Raw genomic sequence first — 19,157 nt, forward strand, 5'->3', positions numbered from 1 at the left:
TTGGTATATGGTATATCACATAATTAACAAGATAAAATTTCATAAGTCTTCCTAAAAGTTTGTTTTTGATGATCTCTACAAGCATATAATGAAAATAGTCTTTATGCAGTCCCAGTTCAATTAAAAATTACAGTTGTTTTTGGAGGTAGAGCATGGCTCTCTCTTTTTCTAAACCCAAGCATGTTTGTTAAAAGAAAATGAAAAATCTCTGTATCAAGTCAGAAGAACCTCTGGAAATGGGATAGGGAAAAAATAAGGGACTATTCTATTGCCACTATTTTCATAATTCCTTGGTTTTATTTTGACTCTTTAAAACTTTTCATATATATATATATATATATATATATGGGTGTGTACATATATGTATATATGTATATTTTAAACTTTTGACATGATATTCATGGTCCTAGTGTATTAACTAATCCTAGAAAAAAGGCTTTATTTACCTGCCTGTACATGATTTTGGGTATGAGTCTCTATCAGTTTTCTGCAGAGTACCATGACCATACATAACAGTGATTTTGAAGTTTCTAAAAATGATGAAGGGACCCAACAACAAGGATTCCATCAGGTGGATGATAATACCAGTAAGAGGATAATCACCACCCAAAGATCAGCTTTGGACTACAAACTGCTCAGGACAATTTCAAGTTGGCTAGCTGAAATGATCCAGCTTAGAGGCTATTTAAACAAGGACTTGAGAAATAATCTTTTATTATTTTAGACAAAAAGGGGAAATGTGTTTATACTTTATACACCTGGATAAAACTTATCTGCAGATCAGAGGACAGAGCCAGGCACTAGATTTGAAATAGAGACCAGACAGTGATGGCACACAGCCTTAATCCTCTCACTCGGGAGACAGATCTGTCAGCGTTTCTGTGAATTCAAGTCCACAATGGGAACAGAGCCAGATGTGGTGGAATACAACTTTAATCCCAACTCTTGAGATCTCATGTCTTTGCTTGGGAAGCATACAAGCCTTTAATCCCAGAAAGTAAGATGCCAGGGCAGAAAAAGGTATATAAGGCCTGAGTAAAGAAGAAGTCTCTCTCTTGTGGCTGAGGATTTTGTATAGGTAAGAACATGGTGGGCTTGCTCTGCTTCTCCAAACTTTCAGCTTTTACCTCAACATTTGGCTCTGGGTTTTATTTGTTTATTAATAAGACCATTTAGCATTTTGTGTTGCACAGCTATTAACTGATTTTTCAACAATGAAATGTTAGTACAGATTATAAGCAGTAGCAATGATAATATATCCAAATTTTCATCTCATTGTGTATATTTAAGAAATTCATGTAAGCTTCAAGCATTTACATCTTGGATCCATCTGTCACAACTCATACTCTTGATAAGTACTCCTGTCAATCAACAGCTTAAGCTTCCCTACTTACCTACTGTCATTTCCTAGCATTGGGATCTATCTATCTAACTATCTACCTATTTATCTGTGCATCTAGCTATCTAACTCTGATACTCTTAGGCTTCAGACTATTTGCACATCCTATTACCTATGGATCTGGAAGTTTCAAGCATATCCCCAAGAAAAAGTTTTTCCACTATGCTCATTAACTCTATCTTTTTTCTCCAGTCTATATCTGTCCCATCAGATTTCTAATTATTTGAAAACTATAAACTGCTCCAAATTAAAATCAGGTACCCCTACACTTGCTGTAAACCATATTAACTTGATGTTTCTGATGGAATTCCAAACTGGCCTGAGCCTCTGGCTTTAACCAGAATTTTCATACTGCTCTAAAGCTCTCTGTACTTTGCCTGCCCCAGGTTGTCCCTGTAAACCTGGATAGCAATCAAAACAGATGTCTCCAACCTTAACTCAACTCCTTCCTTCCAATCTTTGATAAGCACTCCAAAGATCCAAGGTCTTGACAACACCATCGTAATTTCAGCCAAGAAGCAGTTACAGAACAGATTACATAGGTCTTCATCACCAAAAAACAGTCTGGAATGTCAGGACCAAAGCATCCTTGGGACAAATGGCTAAATTAGTGCCTATTAGCATACCAAAGTGCATGCTGGCCTCCTTGCTCTCATGGCAAATACTGTTACAGAGTTCACACAAGTATTCAGTATCCTGACGCCTCTCTGCTCTAATCACCCCAGTCCCTATTCTAAATTTACCCAGGTCATAGACTTCTATTCCCCAGCCTCTGATTTATATATAACACTGTCAATTTGATAATGCCCACTCTTGGCTCTCTTGATCTTCTTGGCCACTCTGTCTCACTTTATTCTGTTTTAGTCTTGCTTTCTTGATCCCCACTTAGTGGCCTGGCCTATTCTGCTGGCCATGTTCTGTCTACTATTTTCGTTCTCTGCTCTGGACTCTTCTAGATGCTCCTAGGTATATTCTCCATCACACCTAAAATAAATAACTTCCCTGTAATCATGTAAAGGAAAGAAAATCTTGCATTATTTCTCCATTCTGAACATCCATATTTAAATATAAGTATGTTTATAGGACACTCAAGCAGAGAGGTGCTATGTGGGAGGCGAAAGTACTAACATGAGTGAATGTATGGCACTTGGCAGTAGAGGAGCAATACTGAGAAAATGACAATGATGTGCATGTATGAACCAGTTTTATAATAAATCCCATTATTGAATACACCCAGTAAAAATTACCCAAAAAGAAGAAAAAAGCTGAAATACAAATACACAGTTGTGAGAAGAAATGTAAGTTTATAAAGATATTCTACCATACACTACTTAAATTAGGTTTGAATGTCTCTAATTATAATTTATTTATTTTTTGCCCAGATGTAACAGAGCAAAAATTATCTACAAATTTCTGTAGTGTGTTTTATATTTCAGATATTACAAAGGTTGTTTTATGCTGGAATTCTGTGAAGCAAATTGGACTTAACTGTCAATGTATAGTAGATCAGTCATAATAAGAACAAATATTTGATAACTCAATATTACAAGATTCAGGGCTGGAGAGATGATTCAGAGGTTAAGATCACTGTACTACCCTCATAGAAGACCTGAATTTAGTTCCTAGGACACAAATAATGGAGCCTACAGCACATGTAATGGCAACTCCATGGGAACCAATGCATTCTTCTCATCCCTAAAGGTACTACACACAGAAATATATGTGCATACCCACGTGCACAATGCACACCTGCAACATGCACTTGTGCACACACACACACACACACACAGACTCACATGAAACAACCACCACTACTCCACTACTACTACCACTATTACTACTGTTATTATTACTACTAATACTCTTTAGAAAAAAACTACACAATTCAATAATAGGATGTATTCTATGACCATATCCACTCAGTCACCTGTACAAGGACAGGAAAATAAACACCAGTGTCCATGTAAGATTTTAAAATTTTAAGAATTTATTTCCATGGAAACAGACCTGGAGGAAAACCAGCCATTTTCTCCTGGAATACTTTATCAAAGTATTCAGCTTGAGCTACTGTAAAGTGATTCTTCCAGTCCCCAGCCACACCTGGAAAATGTGAAGCAGACACAGAGATGAGTTATTGATGATTGTAAATCTGCTCTCATTCCTTTATTCACATGATCTTATCATCTGCTTAAGTAGGACCACACAGTCAATAAAGTAGAACTAACAGTTACTCTATGGAGAACAATTCTTATGCTTTGAAAAGTATGCAAACAGACTTGTACCTCTGTGTAAGTAATGTCAACCATCTCTTATACCAACATATCAACTCCACAATATAACAACATGGACACTGTATCTATATTTTTAATGTCTATATTATTTCTCCTTCTCACTAGACATGCTTCCATCATACTATCGAGCCCAACAGAGTTTCATATCTCAATTACCCCAAAACACTTCAATCGTTCTTTCTTCCTTTTAGGGTTTACTTATAACTGTTCTGCAATCTGTGCCAGCAACTTTTAAAATACCTTTTAAATTTAATTCTAATTATGTGTGTGTAGCTGCATATGAATGCACATGCCTGCAGAGTTTGAAGGTATCAAATACCATGGAGCTGGATATACACACAATGGTGAACTTCATATCAGTCATCTTTATATTTCCATCAGATACAACAGACACAAAATACTGCCTGCTGAGAGCATCTCAGGATATCTGTTTTCAGTCAGTATGGAGTTTGCTGATGCGTGAAGGTGATTTAATTCCCAGTATTTTTTTTTTTTACCATACCTTGGTTCTCATAACCACATTCTAGGAGGTCTTTAGGCTTGAACATTGAGATCTCCTATAGTCCAAATTATCACATTGTATTATGTGTTCCTTAACCATGAAGTGTTGATGTGTTCTGCATAGTTACTTCTTATTCTTCTGTTTCCTTATTTGTGTGATGGTGACCCTGTCTTCCTATCTTCTCTCCATGTAGAATTCTACAGGCCCTCTCCTTGCTGTATTTTATTTCATAGCTGTGACACTTTGATGAATTTTGTCTTTTTCAACATGCTTGAAACATGCATCTTATATATTTGAAAAGTAAAATATTTCTTAAATTATCAAAGGCTTCATTTATCAAAGTGTATCAGACATACAAAAACATTCTCAGTATGGAATTATTGAAAGGATTAGTGAATGAGTAAGGAAGATAGTGGCCTTGTTGCCATTTTGCTGCTGAAGGAAAATTAGTCCTTGAGAACTTACCAGCAGTATAGTGATGCATGTAGATTTGAAGCCAAAAAGACTGACAGCAGAAGTCATGTTTTTTCCTTACTAAAATACAATCTTTGTGTATCACATAAGTTAACTTTAAATGCCCAGTTGTACACATTAAAGAAAATATAATTATTGATACACAATAGTCAAATAATATACCATTACTTGTGATGACTGTAAGAGTGTCATCTATTAATACTGGAATCTATCAATGTCCATTGCTACTTTCACCTTCATTATTATACAAATTAGTGAAACTAGTTGCATTATTGTATCCCACAGTAATCTTGATCCTCATAAGCCAGACTGGATGCTGCGCTACCAGAATCTCATCAAATTCACTATGTCTGCCAAATGGAATGAATCAATCCAGATGAGAGAATCATGTTTTTGGAGTGTACACATGAAGTTCTCAGTCCAACCATCTCAAAATCTTGTGTACCTTTCATGCATGTATTTTTCTTCAGTGCTTCTTTCTAAAAACCTCCTGAAACTCTGATGTGTCCAGGTTCAGCAAAACCCTAATGCATAGTGGCTTAACTCCTGTTGGAAAGGAACTTCCTCCTAGTTTCAGAGGCTGCAGGTCTCATAAAATATTGTTGTCCATACCCTCTTGGCTTTTTTGACCTGTAGATAGTGGGCTTCTCCATAGGTCTTCTCTCTGTTTCTCAGATTAATATCTTTTTTTGTACACCAGAGAAAATCATTACTGACTCAAGTACTCTGTCTAGTAAATATCTACTGTGAACTAATTAGGGTCAACACCTTTGTAGTTTGTCAGAAGACATTGCCTCCCATGTGTCTTTATTGTGACAATGTCTTTTTCAAAGTTATGTCAACTAAACAGAACATCTCTCTGGTCTGTATTTCATGAAGTATCTAAATATTAAATCATAATGTCCAAAACTGTTTGTGGAAAATTTTTCCCTGGAGCTTTATACTAAAATAATCCTATCTAGCCTGATAAGTGAGTCTCCCAGGTAAATAGTAGCTCTTCAGATTATCTCTCTAGAGGCAAGGAAATGTATCTCTCTGGTATCCTGAAAAAAAGCAACTAAAGGACAAAAAAAAAGTTGAGAGAATTCCTCTTGTTCAAAGCTAGGATAACATTTAACACAATTTTTCATTCATTATGATTTAAGGATTCAGTCTATTGGTAAGTAATGAAATAAATTTTAGAATTAATCTTTGACATGCTCATACTTTCCATATTAAGAAAAGGAATCAATCTAATGTAGGAATTAAGAAGATCAACATTTTCCTCATTCTCCTTATTCTTTTCAAAATGTTTCCCAACATATGCATCTCAGCAACTTCTACACTGGAGTCATGAATCAGGGTGAGGTGTGCAATGAAGTTTGTCTCCCTCTTCATTGACCTGGCTTCCTGTGGGACTCATGGCTTATAGTGAGTTTAATACAAGGAAAACAATTTCTCAGAATAAAAGTTATCTTCAAATACAAAAGAAATGGGTGTCTTATATGATCACTATGATAATTAAAGCACATATGAATTTAAGGCCATATCCAGTTTTTTGAAATAACTACTATATATTTTTCTCCTAAAAGATATAATACATGAAAATACTATGTTTTAGAAGAGACTAAACTAAAATCCCAATGTGGTCTCATTCTGGAAAAACATAGCTGGAACAGAGGAAAGTACAGTTTTCTTCATGTAATTTTGTTCCAAACTCTATTTCATCTACTCCAGTGTGTCTCAGATAAAACTTTTGTTAGTTTCAATAGCCTGTCTCTATTAAACAAGCCCCCTTTTTGTTTTGGCATTTCATTGAAGCCATTTTGTACACATACTCTTTTATCTCTGCCAAATTATTATTCATTTCAGGAAATCCAATAATGGGCTATTTCTTCTCTTACTTGAGGTCTTCAGTTCTTGTACAGAACTCTATCTCCATAGAGTCTGGAGCACAGGAGTCTGAGGTTATGGGTCAATGGCCTCAGTCCTTAGTGTACAGATCACCATTTTCTTGAGTTGACAATTTTGTGTGCCCAAATCTGAGTATAATTTCCTTTTGTGAGGATACCAGGAGTACTGAATTAAATGCAATACACTAATGACTTTAACTTTCTTATCTCTGTATATACTCCTGATGTCCTTAGAGTCTTATGACCTGATCCTCACACTGTAGGTTGGAGGTTGACTGAAGATTAATGCTGAAGCATGTAGATAATTGGAAGAGGAAAATTAAACCTGTAACTCTCTACTTCCTGCATTTATATCCAAGTTTTTTAGTCATCCCCATATACCTCACATCTAACTCATTCCTTCTTTAACCCTGAGTCGCATCTCATCAATTATTCACTAATTTGGTGTGGTGTATTCTGGCAGGCACTCCTCAATTGCACAGATATGAAACTATACCCACAATTTGCTCATAGCATAGAGAGGTGGCACAGACATAGAGAAGATGGGTATTCCCATTTCAAGGGAGACAATTCAGGAAAAAGACAGTAAATATGATTGTGAAACAATCCAAATTTAGCTTGGCAAATGCCATCATATTTTAACACTGGAGGATAATTCACTTAGTTCTTATAAGTTCTAATCTTAGCCTGCAGTGGATCAACAAACTTGACCTGTTGAACATCTTTCGCAGCAGTGAATGAAAGTGTATTTTGTGGTTATCATCCATTATATATCTTTGGTTCTTTCCATTAAACATTTTCTTAGAGTTTAGGGCTATGATACAGAGAGCCTAAGAAAGACAAACAAATCATGTCTCTCATTTTCCATTGAGGATATTGGACACAACCCTCTAAAACCCCAAGATCATCTCCAAGAAAAAAAGCAATCTTTTCAGTGTTTCTGAATTCCATGTCATCACCACAGCAAGATTCCCCTGCAAGGTCTCTGAGAAACTATGAGAGATGAGCAATGACTATTGACATATTCACAACAATTTCTTACAGCTTCATTGGAACAAAAAACCCTCCACTTATTCTTACATATTTTGTAACTAAAGAGTTTCTTCACCTTTTCTCATGAGGCCCAAGCTAATAGTAATCACATCTTCTGGGACAAGACCAAAATTAGACATTTTGTTTTCTTTCATGGCTTGGAAGGAGCTGTACTTGAGGACCAGATCTAGCTCATCTGGCTACAGTTTCTTTCCTAGGAAGTCACAGATCTTCTCTATAGTTTCCCTTGTATTCTAAAAGAAAAATCAAAACAAAAATGAGGTTAATAATTAGAGAACTCTGAGAGAACAGATGCAGAGAAGGTAACTACAGATGGAAGATGGAAAAAGAAACATGAAGAATAAAATGGCACCATAAAATGAGAAAGTATTCAATGGGGTTTAGGAAAGAAACAGGCCTTGTAAAGAGGGCAAGCGTCACACATAACATTTGCATATTTAGTCGGCTTACAATGTGACTGATCTCTGGCCCCTAAAATACAGAGGCTTCGATTTTTTCATGGGGGTGTTGATATAACGTAGGATGTCCTGAAATTTACATTGTATTGAATGAAGACCTTAAACTTCTGATCATCTTGTCTCTAACACTTTATTGCTGTATTCACAGGTGTATGCCAACCTACCTACTAAATACAATGTGATTTTTGTCTTCAGACAGTATGCTATGGAGGGAGTCTTATCTGGTCTGATGCAAATTGCTGTGGAGACCAGACTGACCTCAAACACAAAGAGGCTTTTCCCCTTAAGTGCAAGCATAAAGGTATGCACCACGATACCAAACCTGCCCTCAGAAGTTTAAAGATACTTATAGAAAGCAGTCAATGTGAGTGAAGGCAATATGCACAAATAATTTGACCAGGGTTCATGTTTATGCCAAATGATACTTTTTCCTATGGGTAGCTGAGCATAACACAGATTTAAAACACTTTCATAAAAATGTTCTCAATAATTTTTACTTGGGGCTATTGCCAATATTTTATTTTGTTTTGAATTATGATTTCATGCTGTTACTTAGATGGGCATCAAATTCACAACCTTTTTACCTCAGACCGCCCAGACTGGGATTATAACTGTGCACTGCCACAACTGGCTCAATTCTAGGGGTTGGTCATAAGAATGCAAAATTTTGGAATAAGGAAGACTTTGCTTAGAATCCAAGCCCTACACATGGGCTCATACAGGAATTTTTAGCTCTAAAGTTTTATTACATATTTTATCACAGATTCAGTCAATATTTAATGTAAAGGTAAACAACCATGGCAATAACAGGAAACAGTGCATTGAAGGGTTGCAAAGGAGACTTATGGGAAAATGAATAAGCATGCAGCAGAGGTGGGGAATGAAGTTTCCTGGGAAAACTTGAATTTTATAATGAAAAATTCAAATATTTCTCAAAAGACGAAGTATCTGATGCATGGCTTTGCTTTTTACATGGAAAATTTCAACCTCTAGAAGATAAAATCAAGAGAGCAAATTATTTTGGAATGATTCAATTTTTATGTTTTTGTTTATTCTTAATATATTTCATCAAAGATTACTTTTCTGACTCATGCCAGGGAAGTAGGTAGGCTGACCACATATTTTCTCCTTTTCCTCTTCTCTTCCAGTTTCAACTCCAAAGTCTCATACCAAGTTCTGCCACAGAGTATGTGTGGCATCTCCCCCCATCTAAGGTGGATCCCAAAGAGCTTCTTCTCCTATCCTGATTCTTCGTACTCATAGGATTATCCCAAGCCCGTACTTCAACTGGCCCTCCTTGGGAACCCACAGATTACTCTGGCCAGGGAAAAGTAAGCTAACTATAGATTTTTGGCTCACTCTCCATTCCTTTGAGTCCCATCCCCCAGTATTATCCCCAGTTCTGCATCAAAACACCTACATCAGACACCTCCATCTCTAGTGGATCTCAGAGACCCTCCTAAATACCCTTACCATAAATTGTTGATTGGTCCCATACCTCAACTCAATCAACCATTTCCCAAGAACTCACAGGCAAAACTGGACATGGAAGTAGTAGGCTCAATGCAGAGCTTTATCTCTCCATTTCCTTCTCAAGTCCATTCTCCTAATTTCATCATCATCTCTGGGCAGAACACCTGCTTTAGACTCTCCTTGAAATTCCCCAATATAATGTGTATAATATAGGTCTTATTCTCCAAAGTTCCTTCTACTCATTGCTTTCCCCTCACCTCCAAATCAAGAAGACACTCCATAAGAACCCACAGGCCACTCTGACCAGGAAAGCAAGTAGGCTATCTATAGACCCTCACCTCTACCTCTATTATCCCATGGCCAATCATTCAGTTTCATTCACAGCTTTATATCACAATTTCGCTGTGGCTTGTCCTCACTCAGTGCCCACATTTCCAGGTGATTATCTATGCAGTTCCTGTGGAAAACTCTGCTTTCTTCTGTCCTGGTGTCCTTCCTATCACCACTCATAGGCCACCCCCTTTTCTAAGTGCCATGGAATGTTCCTGTACTCTGAATAAATTATGCCTAGAATGGTTTAATTAAATATGTGACTGATCAATAGCCAAGCAGGATACAGTTAGGCAATAAAACCAAATTATGGAGGAGAAAAGGAAGGTCAGAGTGGGAGTAAGCCACTGAAGAATCAAGATGTTATAGGCAGCTGAAGCTACAGAACATGTGGCACAATATAGATTAATAAATATGGGTTAATTTAAATGTAAGATCTAGTTAGTAACAAGCTTGAGCTACTGGCTGAGCATTTTGATCTTAGTATAATCCTCTGAGAGGTAATTTGAGAACTGTCTTGTGGGAGAGAAATATCCATTTACATATGGCACCCACTGTGTGTCCCACAGTGCCAGAGGTCTTCAAAAGGCTTCTAGACACATAAAAACAGAGCGAAGAAGCTTTACCATTCATGCCTCTCATGTGGGCCACTATACAGAGACACATTCCCTGGCTGTAACATGTAGGCTTGAGCTGCAGCATGCAAGTAATCACAGTCTCACACAGGATGAGGTACAGAGAGGCAGCTCCCACCCACATGGTAGGTGGCAAATTTGTATTTTATGCTCATAAAGACAGAAAGGATTAGATATACACAGGAAGGACATATTCAGACATAAAGGCCTCTAAGGGGATCACACTATGTTTGAAAAATATGTGTAGGCATGGGAGAGGAAGAGAAAGAATAGAAACAGTCATAGATTTAAAACGATTTAAACACAATTAAGTAAAATCCTTAAAAAAGAATTAGAATGATAAAAATTATGATAAGGCATATATAGATAAAAAACACAGAGAGTCTAGATTCTATATTATGTTGTATGTTGCGATTAGATTTTTTGACTGTTAGTGAGTGAATGATAACATCTGAGAGACATTTGGTTGTGAAAGCTATTAAATTAAATCAATCTATATATTTTTAAATTATCTTGAATTCAAAATTTAAGTCAGAAGGTATGTTAATTGGGGGAGAGGATATGCTTTTGTTTCCATAGAAAATAAGAGCCTATGGATTCACCCTGGATCAAACAAATCAGGTTTGATCAAGAAAGATCCCCTAAAATCCTGACTACAGACATGAGAAAGCAAACCTAAAGTAAATACAAGAAAAATGGTGTATATTTTACCTGCTCCAACACAAAACAACAAAAAATTATTTTTGGCTAGTTTGTGTATAATGCACATTTCATATTCTTAATAAAGATATATATATATATATATAATATATATATATATATATATATATTACCTTTAAAAGTTTCCATATTTCAGACCAAGAGGACAAAACACCAATAAAAATGTTGAGGGTGATCTAACATCCAAAATAGCTTTAAGATTGCTAGCTAAGATGATCCAGCCTCACGAAATATTCAAGCCAAACCTTAACAATGATCCTGATTTTCTCAGAGTTCCTGAAAGTTTACCAGCATCCACCAACCAGCAGGAAGTAGTCAAGAAATCTAGATATACAGTCCCAAAATATTGGTTATAAAAGTTTGTTTTCATTTCAGAAGGGTTGGTTACAAATTGAAATTGGTCATAATCTCCTTCTAAAAGAAGAAAGGGGATATGATATAGAAATGATGGAAAAAAGGTTAGATTATTATGATGGGAAAAAAGAGTAGATTATGGAATATGTAATCCCCCAAACAATTGTTAAACTCTAAATATTTTAATTTGGAATGAATTTTACTTTATTTATACAAATTAAAATTACTTTGTTATAATGTATGTATACTACTACTATTGCTTAAGGTAATTTTTATGCAACTTGATAATAAATGTAATGTATAGTTAAGCAATACAGATCAGTAGTCATCTATAATAGTCAAATTATAGTCTTGTTAGTTAAATGTTCTAGTTATACAAACATGTAATTTAAATAGATAGGCAATCTTCAAAACATTCAAAGAACTACAAAATATGACATTTAAAATGTTTTAATAATTAAAGCTTTTCATGAAAGTGAGATATGTGTGTCCTGGCAGCACCAATCTACTTCAGAATAGATGATGAACATCAAAGAATCTGTATGGAAATTTTTTTTTTATGAATAACGGTAGCAATGTGGTCAAAGAAACGGCCTTTGCTTCAATTGCTGTCAGTCACTGTAAAAATTAGATCAGGAAAATGCAACAAGTGGTGACTGCCAAACTTTGCCAAGACAAGGTAGGAAGTCTTTCAGAATTCTCTGCTTCACAGTAAAGTCTGTAGAATATTCCAGGCATGTACGCCAAAGATGGATGCCCTATCATTACAGAGGATCTTTGGGTGACTGTTGATATAGCCTGATTTCCCTGTCATTGAGTAATATTTCATCCTTCTGGGATTTGATGGAGTTGAAAAATAAATAGTTATAAATAAATATTCCTTAATTATGACGGAAAGTAAATTAGATACAAAACTTTATACTAAGATAAGGTACATAATTATTTTATCTACTTTTTCCAAATGCAAATGAATTGGGTATTGGTACTGTAATTCTTAATAACTTTTTCCATTTTACATAGCTTTACTATGCTAATGCTAAAACCTTCCTATTAATTTAAACAAAAAAGAGGGAAATGTTGTGGAATATTTCTATACCCTGTGTAAATTATGTTCTGATTGGTTTAATAAAGAAGCGTATTGACCAATACCCTGGCTGAATAAGGTTAGGTGGAAAAACTGAACTACAGATGGGAAAAAAGGGCACAGTGGAGAGACACATCTGAGAAGACCAAGGAGCAAGGTGCTGGAGGACAGGTAAAGCCATAGGACCTGTGACAATACAAAGATTAATAAAAATGGGTTAATTTAAATGTAAAAGTGAGAATTCAAACCAAAATTATTCAAAAGAGAAGGTGGAGGATATTTTATACTTATTAAGGTAAAAATCCACCACGATGACATTTCAATTCTTAACGTTCTCCAATGCAATGGCACCCATATTTGTAAGAGAAACATGACTAACACTTAAGTCAAACACCAAATCCCAAACATTTATAGTGGGACACTTCAGCAGCTATGGTGATATTTTATTTGTATTAAAATGTTATTTGTATGTTAATAAATAATGTTGCCTGGGAGTCAGAGCTATTAGCAAGCCATAGGAAAGCAGAGCATTGGTGGCATACACTATTAATTCCAGCACTTGGTAGGCAGAGCTGGGTAAGTCTCTGTGTGTTCAGGGATACAGCCATTATTGGATACACATGCCTTTAATCTTAATACCAATCATGGAAAACCTGGAGGCCTATACAGACAGGCCGTGAGGAGGCGGTCATGTGGTTGGGTTAACAACCAATGAGAAGGCAGGACAGGAACTCTATATAAAGACTTTAACACAGGGGTAGCTCTGGTTCGGAGAGGTAGGACCACCGCAGGAGGAAAGGTAAAGTTTTAGCTCTTAGCTCTGACCTCTTGGCTTTCTTCTTTGCATTGGCTCTGTGTTTCTTATTTAACAAGAAGGTTGGATACATCTACAAGCAGCTCATTCCTATAAATGGACATGCAATCCAGAAGAAAATTAAACTGATAAATAATGGAATTATCAAACATTATGACACAAGTGACCAGGACATACATCTATAGTACATTTCACCCAAACACAAAAGGTTATACTTGTTACCCATTCTCTCAAGGAACCTTCTCCAAAATTGATCATGTACTCATTTACAAATCAAGTATCCACAGATTAAAAAAAATTGTAATAACCCACTATAGACTATGAGACCACTGTGAGTAAAAAACCCACTATAGACTATGAGACCACTGTGAGTAAAATTTGCATTTTGAAAACTTAGTGTTGAGATATTTATATATTCTCTTCTAAGAGTATTGAAATTTCCAGTGTCTTCTAGCTCACCATGAAGAAAACCTCAGTACTTCAGACCAAGGACACCTTACTCCCTGAAAGATTGCATGCCTTTTTCCCTCTTCTTTTCATCAAAGAGAGATGGCATACATTTCAGCACACCAGTGGTATGACACTGTTTATCCCTTCCCCACTACCACTGGGTTATCAACTGTATCAAAATTGTTGCATAGACAGATCTGAAACACCACTAGAACAAGTTTGAGCTACCCCAACCTACTTCAGGGTCAAGTAGGGTGGACTAGGAGGCTGGAGAGTAAATGACAGACACACCTTAATAAAGGAAATACAGTATAATCTCACATTTAGTGACTCTTCATGATCCTACCAGTGATAGAGTAGGTGGAAAAGGGATACTGAGCAATGTGGGGTGCTGCACGGGCTGAATTGCTAAAGGATTTTGTGATTGCTGTAAGAATGACAGTTACCTTTTTCATGTCTTCATAGCTGAGTAACAGGAAGTTGTCATTTTCTCTCATAGACAGCCAGCCACGGGTGTGCTCAAACCATGATCCATATGTCACTGTGTGAAAGGGGAAGGAAATTACTGATTACAAAGAATAAAATTGAGGTCTGCCTGTTATTATTCACTTTCCGCAAATGGCAGACAACTTTACTAAGAAAAACAAAATGAGTATTTACAGCATTTAAAGTGATAATTTATGTAGCCATATCAGAGGAGCAGTAGGCAGCAACTGAAGATCAGTAGGTTGGTCCACCAGGGAGGAAAGTTCTAATGGGTTAATCTCAGATAGGTAAGGCCCCAAAGTCTTTGGCTCTAAAATGTCTTTTGCTAAGGTTGCACCTTTACATTTTGCCACTGTTATTTTCCTATGGTATCTAGCATGGTGTGAATTCATGTGGGAAGATCCCCCACTTCCCTTAATTTTTTATGACTATCTTCGGGAAATATTCCATTCTATTGGGCATTTTAATTTGTGGATTATTATAAAAATGGTTTCCTCCTAAGCTATTCTGTTTAGAGCAATGATTTTATACAAAATAATTGTGTTGGTTTAAATGTTATTTGGGTGATTTGGGTTCTTTAATAAATGTAGTAATTGATTATGATAGAGTTTAGTTGAGTGGGGAAACTAATAAAGTCAAAAGCAAGTTATGGTGTTTCCCCTGCCCATGATAAAGCATGGGCTGCAGAGGATAGAAAATAAGAACAAGGAAATTTCACATACCTAGTTTCTTTGGAGGATCCATATGGATTGTGGTTTACGTTAATGATTAAGAAAAACAATTGTGTTGTAGAATATTTTTTAAAGTATGTTACTTTTTTACGTTGCATTTGTTTAATTTTGGGAAGTTATATTATGGTACCTGTCTAAACACCTGATGGTCTAATAGAGATCTGAAGCCAATAGTGAAGCATGAGAAAGGACAGAAGGGGCTGGTAGGCAGAGAACATATAGAAGAATTCTGGAATTAAAACATATCAATGAATGAGAGAGAAGTAGGAAGACATCAGAGTCAGCCAACCAGATACACAGCCAGTGCCAGTAGGAGTAAGAGTAAAGTAAGATTTACAGATGTAAGAGAATGGGAAAATCCCAGAGGCAAAAGGTAGATGAGTTAATTGAAGTTAAGGAAAGCAGGCAAGAAACAAGTCAAACTAAGCCCAGGTATTTACAAGTAAGAATAAGCCTCCTCCTGTGATACATTTGGGAGAAGGGTGGTAGACCACCCAAAAGAGTAAAAAATGAACAACTACACAATTGTGTCCCAGAAGTTAAGATAGCTCAAGTTCTTTTAATCTTAATTTTGAGAGATAAGAACATAGATAATATAAGAAGAAGATATGAGTGGGAATTCCATGATATTTGTCACTCTATGGGAAAAAATCTAAGAGGTGTTACATTAAAATTACCTACTGTTAACTTGCCACAAACTGCCTTGGAACAGATTTTTAATGAGGAATTCTGTAGATCACGTAAGCCTGTGGGTATATCAATGATAGATTGCCCTTATTGTTAACTGATGATGTAAAAGGTGAAGAATTATTGTGGCAGCCCCATTCTCTACTCAGGTTTGTTCAGGAAAGCATAAGGTAAGAGAATATTAACTGAGGGCAAGAAAGCAAGAGCAAATACATTTATTGTCTCTCTACTCCTGTCTGTGAATTTACCGTCTTAATTACTTGTCTAGGCTTCTCATCAAAATAAAACTGTAACTTGGAGTTGTAAAAAATATTAACCTTTTTTTCTCTAGGTTGCTTTTTGTTAGAACAGATGCCAGTTAAATAAAGGAGGCATATAGAACACCATATATACAAGACCACAGAATATATTTCCCTCATAAAATTATAATTTAAAAAAGTACATTGAAACTGGCAAAAGAGAAACATCAAGTCAAATGTAAAGGAAGGTCTGTCAGAATAACAGATTTTTCAACTGAGATGTTAAAATGCAGGAGGGCCTGGGGCTGTATTTCAAGTTCTAAAGACAACCAATGACAACTCAGACTACTGTACCCATCAAAGCTGCTTCTCATAAATGAAGGAGAAAAAATTATGCAAAAATATGCAAAATGAATTTATGACCATAAAAACAGCTCTACAGAATATACTTATAGGAATCTTTTTCAGTAAAGAGAAAAAATGTATCCATAAGACTGAACAAAGCAAAAGTTAACCTCTGTGTTCAAGTTGACTCAACCTAGAATTATCTGAGAGAGTCTCATTTAAGTGTTTGTACAGATCAGATTGGCTGGTGACAAAGTATTTGAGTTTTTGTCCTGGTTGAAGATTGGTGTGTTAGGGCCCACAGCATAGGTAGCTGTGACTGGATTTTATGAGAAAGACAACTCAGCATAAGACACTGAAACAAGTTAACATGCAGATTAGTAAAATGGTTTCTGCTTCAGTTCCTTCTGGAGATATTGCTTTGACTTCTCCCATAGATACATTATAATCTGAAAGTTTAAGCCAGATAAACAATTTCTTCCCCTACATTGATTCTGGCAAGAGTGTTTTTTATCATAGAGACCATAAAGCAAACTAGACCAATAGTTAAATAAGAAAACAACTCAATCACCTTGGTAAAATCATCAAAATGAGAGGAATCAACAAACATCTTTCACTAGAGTAGCTGAAGTGCTGTGGAATGTCCTCTATGCTGTGAAAATATGTTGCTAGGGTTGATTGATAAATAAAACACTGATTGGCCAGTAGCCAGGCAGGAAGGATAGTGTAGGCGGGACAAGGAGAGAGGAAAATGCTGGGTGAAGGAAGGCTGAGTCAAAGAGATGCTGCCAGCCTGCCATGGGGAGCAAGATGTAAAGTACCGGTAAGCCACAAGCCACATGGCAAGGTATAGATTTATAGAAATGGGTTAATTTAACATATAAGAACAGTTAGCAAGAAGCCTGAACCATTAGGACATAGAGTTTGTAAATAATATAAGTCTCTGTGTTTTAACTTGGGGGACCCTAGTGGGAGAGATTTGCCCTGACTACTGGCAGGACGGGACACAAGAAAACACCAGGTACACACTAGTAACTGAATATTAATGGTGCCAATTCCTTAATCAAAAGAAATAGTGTAGGACATCGGATTAAAGTACTAGAATGTTTATATTTGTTGTAGTCCATCATATAAGACAGCTATAACCTTACAATGAAATAATGGATAAAAGAGATTCTGGGAAAATGGAACTAGAAAACACAGATATGTTGCTGATCTAATCTGACATAATAGACTTGAAATCTATTGAGAAATGATATACATTACTTCCTACTGCTTAAGGTAACAATTCATGGGGAGAACTGTACAATTACAAAGACAGTTTCACCCAGTTATGCACAGAAAATACTACTAGATGTAAAGATATAAGCAAGCATCACAGTACTTTCATTTCCAATAGTTAACACTGTAGTGGGTAGCATTGGTTGTAGTTCCATCTTATCTAGGTCATTATTCCTGGACAATATTTGATAACCATTCCTTTGTATATAGTCTTGTATTAGGTTAGAACTTTCTTATTTAGACAAAAAGGGGGAGATGTAGTGGGTAGCCATTCCAGCTTTGATCTGGAAGTTCCAATCCCCATTTAGACTTCGGCAACTGTCACGCCTACAAGGTGGGGCCAAGGGAGGTGCCTGGGGACCCAAGATCTGGATCAGTGGTTGCTCTCTCCGTTCTGGGACCCTGGATAGTGGAGGTGGACCCTGGATAGTGGAGGTGGACCAAGCAGAGCTCCAGAGAACACCGCTGGACTGTGATACACCTTCCCCAGACCCCGTGACCTACCTATCCCTTAATTTGTAAGTTACGCCATTAAATAAATCTCCTTTTATCTATGTGGAGTGGCCTTAATAATTTCACCAATACCTCAACCCTACAGAGAACTATACAGATAACTGAGGATGGCTAGAAATGGGAGGCGGCCTTCCCAGAGAAGTGAATACCAACTGATTCAGCGCCCAATGGTCAGCCCTGAAACTATTCACACAGGTAGCAATATGGACCGAACAGACTCTACTTAGGAATGCATATGTATATCCATATCCATATATGCATGCAAATAACAATTAGTAAAAAAAAAAAACAGGGCATGAATTTGAAGGAGAGCAGGGAAGGGTATATGGGAGGTGCTGTGGGATGGTCTGTATGTCAAGTGTGTTGTTCTGATTGGTCAATAAATAAATCACTGATTGGCCAGTGGCCAGGCAGGAAGTACAGGCGGGACCACGAGGAGAATAAAGCTGGGAAGTGGAAGGCTGAGGCAGAGAGACATTGCCAGCCGCCACGATGAGAAACAGCATGTGAAGATGCCGGTAAGCCACGAGCCATGTGGCAAGGTATAGATTTATAGAGATGGATTAATTTGAGCTGTAGGAACAGTTAGCAAGAAGCCTGCCATGGCCATACAGTTTGTAACCAATATAAATCTTTGTGTTTACTTGGTTGGGTTTGAGCGGCTGTGGGGCTGGCAGGTGAAAGAGATTTATCCTGACTGTGGGCCAGGCAGGAAAACTCTACCTACATAACACTTCATCCCAATAGAAAATAAATAGAATTAACTGACATCACAGGTAAAATGGTCTTAAAGGACATCTATAGAATATTGTATCCAAACACTGAAGAATACACTATGTTCTCAGAAGTACATAGAATTTCTGTAAAATAGACATATACAAGATCACAAAGAACATCTTAGAAACATAGGGGAAATGAAATAATTCCTTATGTTCTACCCCAGAAG

The 19,157-nt window shown here is 36.6% G+C and overlaps 1 pseudogene; it reads right to left on the minus strand.

Annotated features, from left to right (window-relative positions):
- Positions 1-3,386: 3,386 nt before the first annotated feature.
- The window catches only part of LOC128094287 (sulfotransferase 2A1-like), a 28,098-nt pseudogene continuing 12,327 nt past the window's right edge, over positions 3,387-19,157 (minus strand).

This window comes from Peromyscus californicus, unplaced genomic scaffold, assembly GCF_007827085.1.
Source record: "Peromyscus californicus insignis strain IS unplaced genomic scaffold, ASM782708v3 Scaffold_4__1_contigs__length_199733344, whole genome shotgun sequence".
Classification (NCBI taxonomy): domain Eukaryota; kingdom Metazoa; phylum Chordata; class Mammalia; order Rodentia; family Cricetidae; genus Peromyscus; species Peromyscus californicus.